Source organism: Lolium rigidum, chromosome 3 (genome assembly GCF_022539505.1).
Source record: "Lolium rigidum isolate FL_2022 chromosome 3, APGP_CSIRO_Lrig_0.1, whole genome shotgun sequence".
NCBI classification, from domain to species: Eukaryota; Viridiplantae; Streptophyta; class Magnoliopsida; order Poales; family Poaceae; genus Lolium; species Lolium rigidum.
This window is the reverse complement of record NC_061510.1, coordinates 165,188,333-165,200,829: the sequence shown is the minus strand read 5'-3', so window position 1 is coordinate 165,200,829 and position 12,497 is coordinate 165,188,333. Positions and strand designations below refer to the sequence as shown.

General features: G+C 41.4%; 1 long non-coding RNA gene across 8 annotated transcripts; it reads right to left on the bottom strand.

The window, feature by feature from the left end:
• Positions 1-9,114: 9,114 nt before the first annotated feature.
• Positions 9,115-12,444, bottom strand: LOC124702647. 8 transcript variants are annotated; one of them, XR_007002569.1, is made up of 10 exons: positions 12,389-12,444; positions 12,165-12,263; positions 11,949-12,057; positions 11,072-11,724; positions 10,811-10,990; positions 10,534-10,670; positions 10,376-10,446; positions 10,198-10,280; positions 9,995-10,055; positions 9,115-9,299 (listed from the first exon to the last, which is right to left on the bottom strand). It is a non-coding gene; the product is annotated as an uncharacterized LOC124702647 (long non-coding RNA). The 8 variants fall into 8 exon arrangements; XR_007002570.1 differs by having other exon boundaries at positions 11,072-11,214; XR_007002571.1 differs by having other exon boundaries at positions 10,376-10,457; positions 11,072-12,057.
• Positions 12,445-12,497: the final 53 nt, after the last annotated feature.

Below are 12,497 nucleotides of genomic sequence, written 5' to 3'. Positions count from 1 at the left end.
TAAACTTGATTGGTGCGCTTGACAGGATGTCAGGTTCGGCTGTGTCCATCCACCCGTTTTGGACCTTGTTGCCTGCAAACTCTGGTGTGTGTGATTATTGGGTTACTTTGGGCAATCACTGGGGAAGGTTCCGAATTGATTGTTGGTCAAATTTGTCTCAGTTTCATCTCATGTTCTGCTTTTGATCTAGAAATTCTGGTGGTGCTGCGGTTTGCTAGGATTCGGACGTTCAGGCCTTTTGTTCAGTTGACTGATAAGTTGTAGTTTTGCAATTGTGTGTGGTGGAAGCTGGAAATTGGTACGGTTCTAGATTGGTCCCATGGTGTGAGTGTTTTTTCGAATTTGCAACGCTCAAGATTATTAAGAATGAAACTGACATTGATAAACATTTGTTAGCAACAAATAATGTAACACGCTTATTTGAATACCAAGAACTGTATTGACCGCGTAAATGTCTGAAAACAAACGAACCTGTAGCTAGCTGGCCGTAAGAAGTGGCTTGAAGAGATTGAGAAGCTTCAAACAAAGGCACCCACGACCCGGCAAAATCAGAGCAAGAGAAGAGAGTCCAAAACCCGCAGGAGGAACATCTAGGGCCGAAGCAATGCCGCTAACCACCCGCGCATCGGGATCGGGGTGAGGACCACGACCCGGCGGCTGGCAACAGCGATCACGCACGGAACAGGAACGTCGTCGATCTGCAACTAAAGAACAGAGTCAAATGCCCACAGGAAGAAAATCAACCAAAAACGAAGTACAAAGAGGAACATATTCCCGAGATTTTTTTTCGAGAACCAGGAAATCTCCGAGCTATGCTCTAGGACTATGAGGTGCCAGAACCTATTGCTGGTCTTGTGTTGGGCGAAATGCCCTAATAAAATTTTGATTTTCTTAGACAAAAGATTATGACGGACCAAGATGTCCAAAACATCGAAGTTGACACCACAAGATAGGCATCAATGGAAAAAAAAAAACACAACACGCCAGCCGCCACAGGTTCTGCCCTGGCCTAAGAGCATCTCTAACAGACACCGCATCAGACCCTCCTCCGCGTAATAATCGCCTTTTTCGGTTTTTGGCGGAAGAAAGGGTCCGTCCAAACACCGCATCGCACCCCACACAAAAAAAAATCCGGGCCATCTAGTTTCGCGCCGCGAAAACCGCAAGTTCCCGAGCTGGCAAGGCTGTGCGAGCGCGAACCCCATCTCTTTCCCCGCGTTGGCGCGAAGGAACATCCAACTCCTCCTCTTTCCCCCTTCCCCCACCTCCCACCGCCGTCGTGCGCCGACGCAGATCTAGGTCTACGCGGGTCGTCCCCTCTGATTCTGCCCGACAGGAACACTCGCGCCACCTCGCCACGTCCATTCCGCCCGCCTCCCCAATAAATCTGCCGGATTCGCCGCCGCCTCGAACTCTCGCCGTCGCCTGTTATGAACTCTCCCCAAACTCCTTAGCCGCGGATTCGCCGCCGCCGAGCTCCTGATTCCTCGCCGTTGTTGCGCTAGCAGATGGACCCATGCGCACTATTTTTGTTGGAGGATTCGTCCTCCTCCGACGACTCTGATTTGGAGGAGTTGCTCGATGACGACGTGGAGCAAACGACAGTGATCCTCGCGGCGAAGGAGATCTTGGACGTGAGGCCGAAGAAGAGGAAGGGGTCAACCATGGGGCAGATGTGCATCCCCCAGAACCGCGCTATTGGGCATGATCTGCTGATGCGGGATTATTTCGCCGAGGTACCCACATATCCGCCCCATCTCTTTCGTCGCTGGTACCAAATGCGACGATCTTTGTTCAACAAGATCATTGATGCATGCGAGAGCAATACACGTTACTTTAAGCGCAAGAGGAAATCGGCCGGGCTCGTGGATTTAGTGTGCACCAAAAGATATCTGCCGTCATGCGCATATTCGCCTACGGCATTCCGGCAGACTATGTCGATGAGTACCTTCGCATAGGTGAAGATACAACGATGGAATTTGTTCGTCATTTTTGCAAGGTTATGAAGCGTGTGTATTGGCAGACGTATCTTCAACCTCCCAATGAAGAAGATACCGTTGGAGATGAAAAAATTGTTAAAAAGCATGGCAAGACTTATACTGTGGCAGGAGCAAATAACCAACGGTCGTTCTTGAGGCAGTTACATCATAGGATGTTTGGATTTGGCATAGTTTTTTTTTGGTTTACCGGGTTCAATCAATGATATCAATGTGTTGCATAGATCTCATCTTCTTGCCCGGCTAACTAAAGGTGATGCCATGGCTTGCAACCACACCATCAACGGGAGGGAGTACACAGTGTGATACTACCTTGCCGATGGTATATACTCGGATTGGGCCATATTTGTGAAACCATCAGGGAGCCAGGGAACAGAGTTGAATCTGAGTTTGCAAAAGCACACCCCGAGGTCCAACCCGATATCATGATCACTTGTGTCATTCTACACAATATGATCATCGACGATGAGAGGGGTTTGAACTTATCATTTTTCTTTGATAATATTGGACTCGGGTCAAACCTTCTAGAAATCCGGATACTGTTCAGGCTTTTCTTGAAACATACCGTATAATTGAGAATGATAAGTCAGCAAAATAGCTTCAGAAAGATCACATTCGCCACCATTGGCAGAGGCACGACTACTAAAATTTATTTGTATTTCCAACCATTTGTTATTTTTTGAATTATTGTTGTATCATTTGATTCATAATGTCTCAAAACATTTGTTGTAATTCGTATTATTGTTTGTATTATATGACAATAAACATTTGTTGTAATGATTTGGATTATTTTTGTATTGTATAAACATTTGTTGTATCAATTGATTGATTGTGATATTTGCAAAACCCTGTGTTGCGGTTTTGTTTGCGGGCTGAAAAACGATTGCGCGGGCTAGACACGCCAAACGCGGCCCGCATAACGAGCATATTCTCGAAATTCACACATAAGACAATAACTTTCATTTCGAAATTAAAAAAAAAACTATTCACCTCGGAAAAGAGAGATTTTTTTGTTTCTCCGTATAGATTTAGTTTCTTCAGATTCTGGCATAACTTTATGGGTCTAATAGTTGAAGCAAATCAAACCATAAATATATGTAATTGATCATCAGTTGATCATGATCACTGATTCTTGTTATGTGTTATAGCATGTGATTTTGAGATTCGCCTCTTCATCACACTTTTAATATCCTACCAATATACATGATTCGGCTATGGTCTATAAGCGTGCGAGCCTATCTCCATATACCTTGATGCACTATAGATATTGCCTCACCTTAGTCCTTCATTTTAAAAACTACTCCCTTCGTTCTCTTTTAATTGACTCAGATTTAGTACAACTTTATACTAAATTTGAGTCAATTAAAAAGAACGGAGGGAGTACCTTTTACCGATATTTAATTATGTTAATAAACTTAAATTCATTTCCTGTCAAACACACAATATAGTATCGAGAATACTTTTGCTCCCATTTCCTTTTGCAAAGACAAAACTCGTTGTCCTTCTTAATGAAACCAAACATTTGACCGCTTCATCAAAGCAAATATCCTAGCTTCTTATGCTTACTGACAAAAAATGGCTCTCCAAAATTCAATGTTTGAGTTGCTAACAGAGCCTACCACCCTGTAACTCTCCGAAGTTCAGATACCTTAACAACAACCTCTTGATTGGCAAAATCCTCGTACTGTACCATGTACTTCCTCCGTCCCATCAAATATGTCTCAGATTTGTTAAAAGTTGAATGTATTTAGGTACTATCTAGTGTCTAGATGCATCCGAATTTAGACAAATCTGCGACATGTTTCATGGTGAAAGGATATGGAGCCATCATGTGTGGTTTTGGTAATTGATGACAATCTCTATGGACTAATGGTTGTATTGACGTTCTCTCTTAGGTCATGTCCATAGGCAATGCTTGATTCATATATTGATCTCAAGGTTGCAAGATGAAGAAGGTCAAGTGCGATGAAGAAGATCAAGTGCAATGTAGAAGATGAATGAAGACTGTGTTGAAGAGGGATGAAGACGGTGTTGAAGAGGGATGAAGACGTTGGCGTGTATGTTGAAGAAGTTAGGTGAATATGGTGGAATATACAATGTTGAAGAGAGATGAAGATGGAGCTTACCGGCTCGTTGTTCTTGATAGGATAGTTGGCCTCTCTATCAAGAAGGCTCTAGAATGCATCACTTGGTCGCATCGTCGGGGAGAGATCAAACCCTTGCATGCATTGCAACGTGTTTCTTGGTTGTTCTTGGTTCTTATCCATGATATGTTTTAGAGCTTGTGTTTATTCTCATGACAAGCTCCAGCTTATCGGAAACGGATTCCAAATGCATCACATGTTGCGTGTTCGAGTTAGATGATTTTCTCGGTTTACCATATTGAGAGCTTGCGCCTTGATACGTCTCAAACGTATCTATAATTTTTGATGCTCCATGCTTTTTTTTACACCAATTCATATATGTTTTGTTCATACTTTGTTGCACTTTTACATGATTTCCGGCACTAACCTATAACAAGATGCCACAATGCCAGTTCCATGTCTTCGTTGTTTTTGTATTTCAGAAAAGTTGTACAGGAAATATTCTCGGAATTGGACGAAACAAAAGCCGAAGTCAATATTTTACCGAAACGAAGCCGACGAAGTCTGAAGGGGGGTTGAAGAGGCGCTGCAGGGCGCCCAAACCACCCCTAGGCGCGGCCTGGACCTGGCCCGCGCCTAGGGTAGGTGTGGGGCCACCAGGCACCCCACCGACCTAAATCCTCCGCCTATTTATACATCTTCTCGGGAAAACCCTGAATATACAAGCCTCCGCCCACGAAAAGTTTCGTAGCTTCGTCGCCGTTGCAGACAAGATCCGGGGGATAGAAGTGTCTGTTCCGGCACGCTGCTGGGCCGGGGAATTGCCCCCGGAGCCATCTCCATCGACTCCACCGCCATCTCCATCACCTTCGCTGACTCCCATGATGAGGAGTGAGTAGTTCTCCCTCGGAGCTGAGGGCTCTACCGGTAGCTATGTGGTTTATCTCTCTCTCCCATGTACTTCAGTACAATGATCTTATGAGCTGCCTTACATGATTGAGATCCACATGATGAGCTATGTAATCTAGACGTCGTTATGCTATTCAAGTGGATTTTACTTATGTGATCTCTGGAGACACCTTGTCCCACGTGTGTAAAGGTGGAGTGTGTGCACCGTGTGGGTCTCTTAGGCTATATTTCACAGAATACTTGTTCACTGAATTATGATTTGAGTTGGATGTCTCTATGAAATTATGGTGTGTTAGTACCGTCTATGAATGCTCAAAGTACAGCGCGGGGTGTTTATTAGTACTTGGGAATACATCTTTAAGGGTTGGTTTTGCAGCCCTACACGGTAAATTAGTGTTCGTTATCCAGCCAAAGAGTATTTCAGAATAGCATAGTGAGGTGCTTATATTTATATTCCTTTATGATATCATTGTTGAGAGTGACCACTAGTGAAAGTATGATCCCTTGACCTTGTTTCCAAACATCGAATCGCCGTTTATTTAATTTTTTACTGCATGTTTACTCGCTGCCATATTTATTTCTGATTGTTATTACCACTCATATTTATCCATATCACTTGCATTTTTCTATATCTTCGTTGAACTAGTGCACCTACACATCTGACAAGTGTATTGGGTGTGATGGGGACACAAGAGACTTCTTGTATCGTAATTGCATGGTTGCTTGAGAGGGATATTTTTTACCTCTACCTCCCCGAGTTCGATAAACCTTGGGTGATCCACTTAAGGGAAACTTGTTGCTGTTCTACAAACCTCTGCACTTGGAGGCTGAACACTGTCTACAAGAATAAAAGCGTGTGTATATATCAAGCTCTTTTCTGGCGCCATTGCCGGGGAGTAATCAAGACACTCCATCTTGCTTAGCATAGGTTGTTGTGTAGGCTTTGTGCTTAATAAATAAAATATAGTTTTATTCCGCTTTGTTAATCCCTCAAATAGAAGTTTTATAACTCGCCTATTCAGCCTCCTCTAGGCAGCATTCTTGGATACTAGATTTAGATGTGCGCCTTGGCGCACGATCCCGTGGGACTCGTGTGTAGGTGAAGAATTATAAAAAAATCTTTTTAGGTTTTACAAAACACAGCGAACTACAATAAATTACAAACAAAGAAACAAACATTTATATACAATCAGGGAACAGGAGAAAATATATTATAGCAACTAACATTTGTGGATTCTGCCAAGAGCAACAAAAGCAAGGAAGGAACACCGAAATCATCATCTATATAGGCAATGCATTGTCGTACATGGTGTATAAAACTCGAAAGAAAATATAAATCTAATTAGGGCTTGCATCACCAACCTAAGAAAGCGAAAAGAAAATAGCGGGAAACATATGTAAACAGAAAGAGTTGAACCAGATTGTGTGATACAATGCTAATAGGTAGACAGGATAATCATAGCATTCAACCATTAACTATGTTGCAGATCAAGAGCCTAAAATAGATTATATGCAACATTACTTTTAGAAGCAAGAAAATGAACTATGAATATCACATGTTAGCAGATAAAGCAAATACAAGGCAACATAAAAAAAAGAATAGCTGGTAAAGCAAAAAAAAAAAAGTTGTGCTAAATGAATGCATTGTTTGTAGACTTGAGATATAAATTGACTATATGATACTATCAGTTGAAAGCCTATTAGTCGAAGGCCGTAAAAATCCAAAGCTCGGTAAGCTGGTTATATTTAAGGGCGGGCCTTGACGCATGATCCGTGGAATTCGTGTCGGTGCACACTCGATGCAGACTTTGTGTAACGACGGTAAAAATTAGGTGGAAAATGATAATATGTTTCTTAGATTCAAAAAACGAAGTCGATACGATAAACTTAGGATAAAGGAAATAAATTACATCTTTTGAGAATTCTTTGTGACATTGGAGATGGTCCGTGTCCTCATATGCTATGGTTGACCCACCGCGATCCTATCAAAATATGGCATACATGCATTGCAATCACTCAATGCCGCGACGGCACGCGTTGCCACCTATATCTGACTGGTTTAGTACTTGGAATTTTTTTTGCAGCCGTTTAAACCAAGAATTTTGGTCTCTGAATCTGTTTCCCTATGTGGGCTTTGCGTTGCGCCCCTTGCTACTCGATTAGCGGTTCGTCGCAGCCCTGAAGTTTGTTTCTCCATTTGTCGCCGATTCTGGTTGACCTCGCGCCACCACGGATTTGTTGGCCCTCCACGCCGCCATGTTTGGCCACAAGGGATCAGGTCCCTCGCGCTGCACAGCTCGTTGTCGACCTTCAACAAGTCACACTTGCAGATCGTAGCTAACCAGCAAAAGATTTTGATTTGTTGAAAGAAAGAAGAAGCGGACATGCTCATTCGGGCAAAAACCAGGGGCACACAATGACAACATGTTTTTCAATACACATTGAAGCTTTGCACATTATTGTTGATGTTTGATTATTTTCTGCTTGTAGCTATCTAGAATTTCAGCTGTTTCAACACGTTATGTTAGTATTGATCAAATTTTGTTGGCTGGGAAGAAGGAACCGCACCTTCCTTCGCCAATTTAGTTATACTTTTCTTACTTGATCGCTAGCTGTTTTTCAATTGACGAAGAGTCAATTTTCTATCCGTTGGATCGTTATAAGGCTGCGCGTATCTTGATGTCTTTTACGGGCTCAGGCTCTTCTGTTCGGTTTCTATTGTACCCATTTGCTTTTACTGTGCCCGCTTACTCCCATGACTTTTCACGCCGCGTGTCTTCTTTGTCTGGGCGGTGGGCGGTGGGTGAGTCTCATCGGACAAGAACTTTGGCATAGAAAGAGACAGCGAGACAAGGACGGTGACAAGGGGGACGAGCCGGCGGGCTAGCAGGAGGGGAAGAGGGGCCGGCTAGCAGGACGGCCGGAGGGGTCTGGTGCCGGCGTGGGAGGTTTGTCTCCGCGAATTAATTTCTTATTTTCATCCGATGTTCTGTCTAGTGTATCCCGTGCTCCTATTTATTCCGCTTTCTATTTATGGAGGGTTTTTGGACCTGTGTTCTTTGATCCGCACGATGTGACCGGCCGGATTGGGGAGTTTGGATCCCCACCTGAAGCTCGCCCCGTGCAGGACCCCAGGTCAGTTCGATTGTTGTGCTCTTTGTTGACTTCGCATCGTACCTGGGCTATAGATTTGCTTTAGGAGCTGATGCATTTTGGTGTTTCTGAAGGGCACGCTAGATTCATTTGATGATGCTGTTTAGAATCTTCGTTGTACTGTGGTGTGGTGAGCACAGAGCTGGAGGTTGAGGAAATTGGTATGGTCTTGTTGCCTATGAAGTTATTATGCTTATATCTAGAGGAGCCAACACGGGATGTTTCCGCCGTTTAAAGTCAATTTCTCTTCTAGAACGTGGCATGCTTTCATGTTTATTCTGAAGTTCAATGTGGAACAAGATTTCTAGCTTGAGGTGGTCAGGTTTCCAACAAAATATTGTGGTCTTAGTTTGTTGAGCTCCAGCCCGTTATCATACAGGCATGCACCAGCCGACCAGACCTCATGGTTACATAACTTTTCATGTCATTATATTTATATACTACCACTATTTCTGCTACTCCCTCAAGTTCAAAATAATTTCCCAAAAAATGGTATCTATTTTTGGGAAATTATTTTGAACCAAATGGAGTACTAAAATCTTCATTTCCTCTTCAGATAACCAATTTTTGTTTGATTACCAGCACTAAGTCTGCATAATTTTACATGTTATAAAATGACGGAAAATGATAGTCGTCATAAAAATAGAGCAAGAATCTTGTCATTTAGCAGTTTAACACGAACCCAGACATGCACGTTGATTATCAACACTGAGTCTGCATGTAAAAAGGAACCTATATGTAGCGTACGGTGATAGAAAGCACCAATTGACTGTACTCATATGCACTTATAAAAATGATTGAGTCAGGCTGGATCTGTATGTTCATGAATTGATTTTGAAGCATATAGCAGTGTAGCATGAAACTCAACAATATATGAAAACACTACTATCCCTATGTAGTAGCTATGACCGACCTAAGAAAGTTAGTTCTTACAATTACAGAGCCATTGTCGATATTGCTTTCTCCATATTAACTAAGTGTTTTCCTTGGAGCTTTTATAGTAGATACTTGTGGCAGTGGTACATAAGTGGCTTCTATTTTCCATTGCAGGTGCAGTGATCGTCTGGACAAAATACATTCTTCTATTCTTTGGTTTCCTGGTATATACTTGCTTCTCGCCGGGTTGATCTCTGGTATGTCCAAGCTTCAACATAACCTTATTCAGAATAAATATTTGAAGCATCATAGTTATGAATTGCCAACTACGCAAACCATGCATCATATAAGAAAAAGTACATTTCTGTAAGTATGCTAGCAGACCATGAAAGATGAAACCGTGCCATAATTCTAATGAACATAAGTGTAAAATATTCAGATTGTAGTACATGGAAATTATACACATTTAACTTTGCTTCTCGGACTCAAAACTCAGATTAATGAGTTGCACTTTATTTCTTCAAAACACAACATTTTTACTGTTACTTTTCAGTGATTTTGAACTGGATTCAATAATCCAGATTTGCACACGTTCCACTTATCTATACAAACTACTTCAGGACAAATAGAAGTTTTCGATTTGAATGTTCAGCAACATTTCTCTCGCATGTATCAAATAAGTATCAAAATATTTTCATACGAACGATCCATATAGTCTAAAATTGGTACATGATGCTTACTACCAATGCAACCTAACCATGCATGCTAATAAATTACGGCAGCTAGTTGACATCTCCTTACCATGTATTGATTTACAATGCATATAACATTTACTATTCAGGCCTTGATAATATGACGCACCATATGGTGTATTTTTCCATGTATGCTCGACTACCAAAATAATTCTAAAAAGATTCTTGCACTATGACAAACTATGAACACAAAGATTATCCATGGTGTAATAGAAATAGATACCTCAGTTTTGTTTTCCTTACTCCGACCAAACCATCTTTAGTCCAAGGTTGCCCAGCACAAACTGCATGAGAAACGACATAACATGTAAGAAACTCTCTCCCTCTCCCCAACTGCTCAGCGACGGTCTGATTCACATGTATTAATCATGTTTTGATTTGTTTCGGTATTTTACCCTTTCTCTGATCTAAACATGGGTATCTCACCTCTAAAAGGGGCGGTGCTGACGGAGAGGAACCAATCAGGTGCGGCCATCCAGAAACCGTTAGGTGCTCGTCCGCTTGGCTGTCTGCGAAATTGCATACTCAAATTGAAATAGTTACAACAATGTAAACTCACTGTTCTATTTGGCCAAACTACTCAAACTGAAATAGTGCTACATACTCAAACTCGTAGCTGAATGACTTTACCCATATGGAGATCAAAGAGTCATTTTCCCTGGCCATTTGCTCAAACTGAAATAGTGCTACATAAATGTCCCCTTTGAAAACAAAACAATTGTAGATGAAAATAGATAAGATTGGAAAAGTAAATAGAGATACCTTTATACTGTTTGTCCCTGGCCATTTTCTTCTTCCAACTGAATTAACTTTAAGTCGAGTTGGAGGATAAAAGCAATAGCTTGAGTAATCTGGAAAATAGATGTAGACCAGATATCATCTTACTTCAAGGCATCACTCTGCAAGGAAAAAAAAAGTATCACAAACTATGCGGGCAAGAAAGAGCATTGGAACATGGGTACTGGGAATAAACTAACAAAAGTTTTGATATTAGATTTGGGATTTTAATCCCTTTATAAACCAATGTTTGAGATTGTACCTAGACATGATAAATTATTCACATCATACATGTTTGAGATTGCACCAATGTTTATAAACCAATGTTTGCGAATCCTCTTGAGGCAAGTACAATCCAGTGTGGGCAAACATGCATGTTGGCGTTGCTCTTTTCTCCTTTCCCATGGCTTGAGCAGCGATAGCTTCATGCTCATCTCCACCTCTGGAGAAAAAATGCTAGTGATCACACTTGACTATACTCTACTCATTAGAAAATAGTATGCAATATACCACGTCAATATACCATGCACTTGATCAGCTTTGGATTCTGCAATCATAACTGACATCAAAAGAATTTGTATTGGATGTTCCTCTGATTTTTGCTTCCCACACATGATCCTTCTCGCCACGACCTGCGGTGGCTCTAGGCGCTTGTGCAGTGCATGACTACGAAGGGATAGAAGTATGAAACATAAGCACATGACTTCTTACACAAAAAATATATAAGTCGCCATTTGAATGTAGCAAGTTGAAAATATGCTCATGTTTAAGCAAAAATTAGCTCCGCCTTGTTTGACATGCAATGTAAATAGTGATAATGCAATTTAGAACAAAAAACTAATGTGGGCTTTGACGCCTCAACATAAACTAAGCTGAAATTTAGGCATTTCTAGTTTTTGACATACTAAGATTGGACAGCAACAAAAAGGCTTGGTATAAATAGCAGTTTTTATGACACAATGGTTTGCCTAAACCATAACCTGACAATTCAGAAATCACTTGTTTTTGTACTTCTTTTACTTTCACTTCAAGCACAATCAATATAAGCTATCTAGCCAGGACATCATGTAAGATCCATCAATGAATGCATATCCAGCAAGGGCGTCAGTTTCGCCGAACCACGGGATCCACTTCAGTACATCCATTGTTCAGACGATCCTTCTCCTTCTCAAAACGCTAGAATTAAATTGACGAAGGTGAGTAAATAATATAATGAATACAACTTAAGAGGATATAGATATAGTTTAGCTTCAGTCACGAATAAAGCAAAGAAGCATAGCGTCTAATATTATTTTTTACTGTGCAAGGTGTAGCTGCAGTAGGAAACCTAAGTTTTAAATCAGAGACGACACAATAAAATCATGAAAGCAAAATTTAGCTGCATATGTACTTAATTTAACCTAGAAGTTTTTCACTTGAAATCAATCACCACCATCAATTCTTGTCCAAAGAAATACCACATGTATATAGAACTGCTCAAAGATTTTCTCTTCGCCGGGGAACAACACACTGGCAAACAAAAAACAACATATTGAGTTAGCGCAATGGAGGCTAGAGGTGATGTGGCAAGAAACACAAATTAATTGTTGAATCAAACCTGATTTATCCAAACTTACCTACAGAAGTATCAATGGCCATTAACAGATCACCCAACCAGAAATCCATCATTAATCATTGATACCTCAAGTAAAATACCAGCAACATCAATCACCAACCTGGTAGGCAGCAAGAAAGCCAACAGATGAACATTAGAAGACCAGCAAGCAAGCCAAGTAGGCACACACGATCGCACGCAGCAATAATCCATGAGGAGAGGAAGGAATGGGATTCATAAAAGTACCCTTTCGGGCATTGTCTTTGAGCAGTTAGTCGACTCCACGGTCCTCCTGCCTGGTAAAGAGATGGAGAAAAATGCGATTAGGGAGAGGATCAGTGACCGCTCAGAAGGA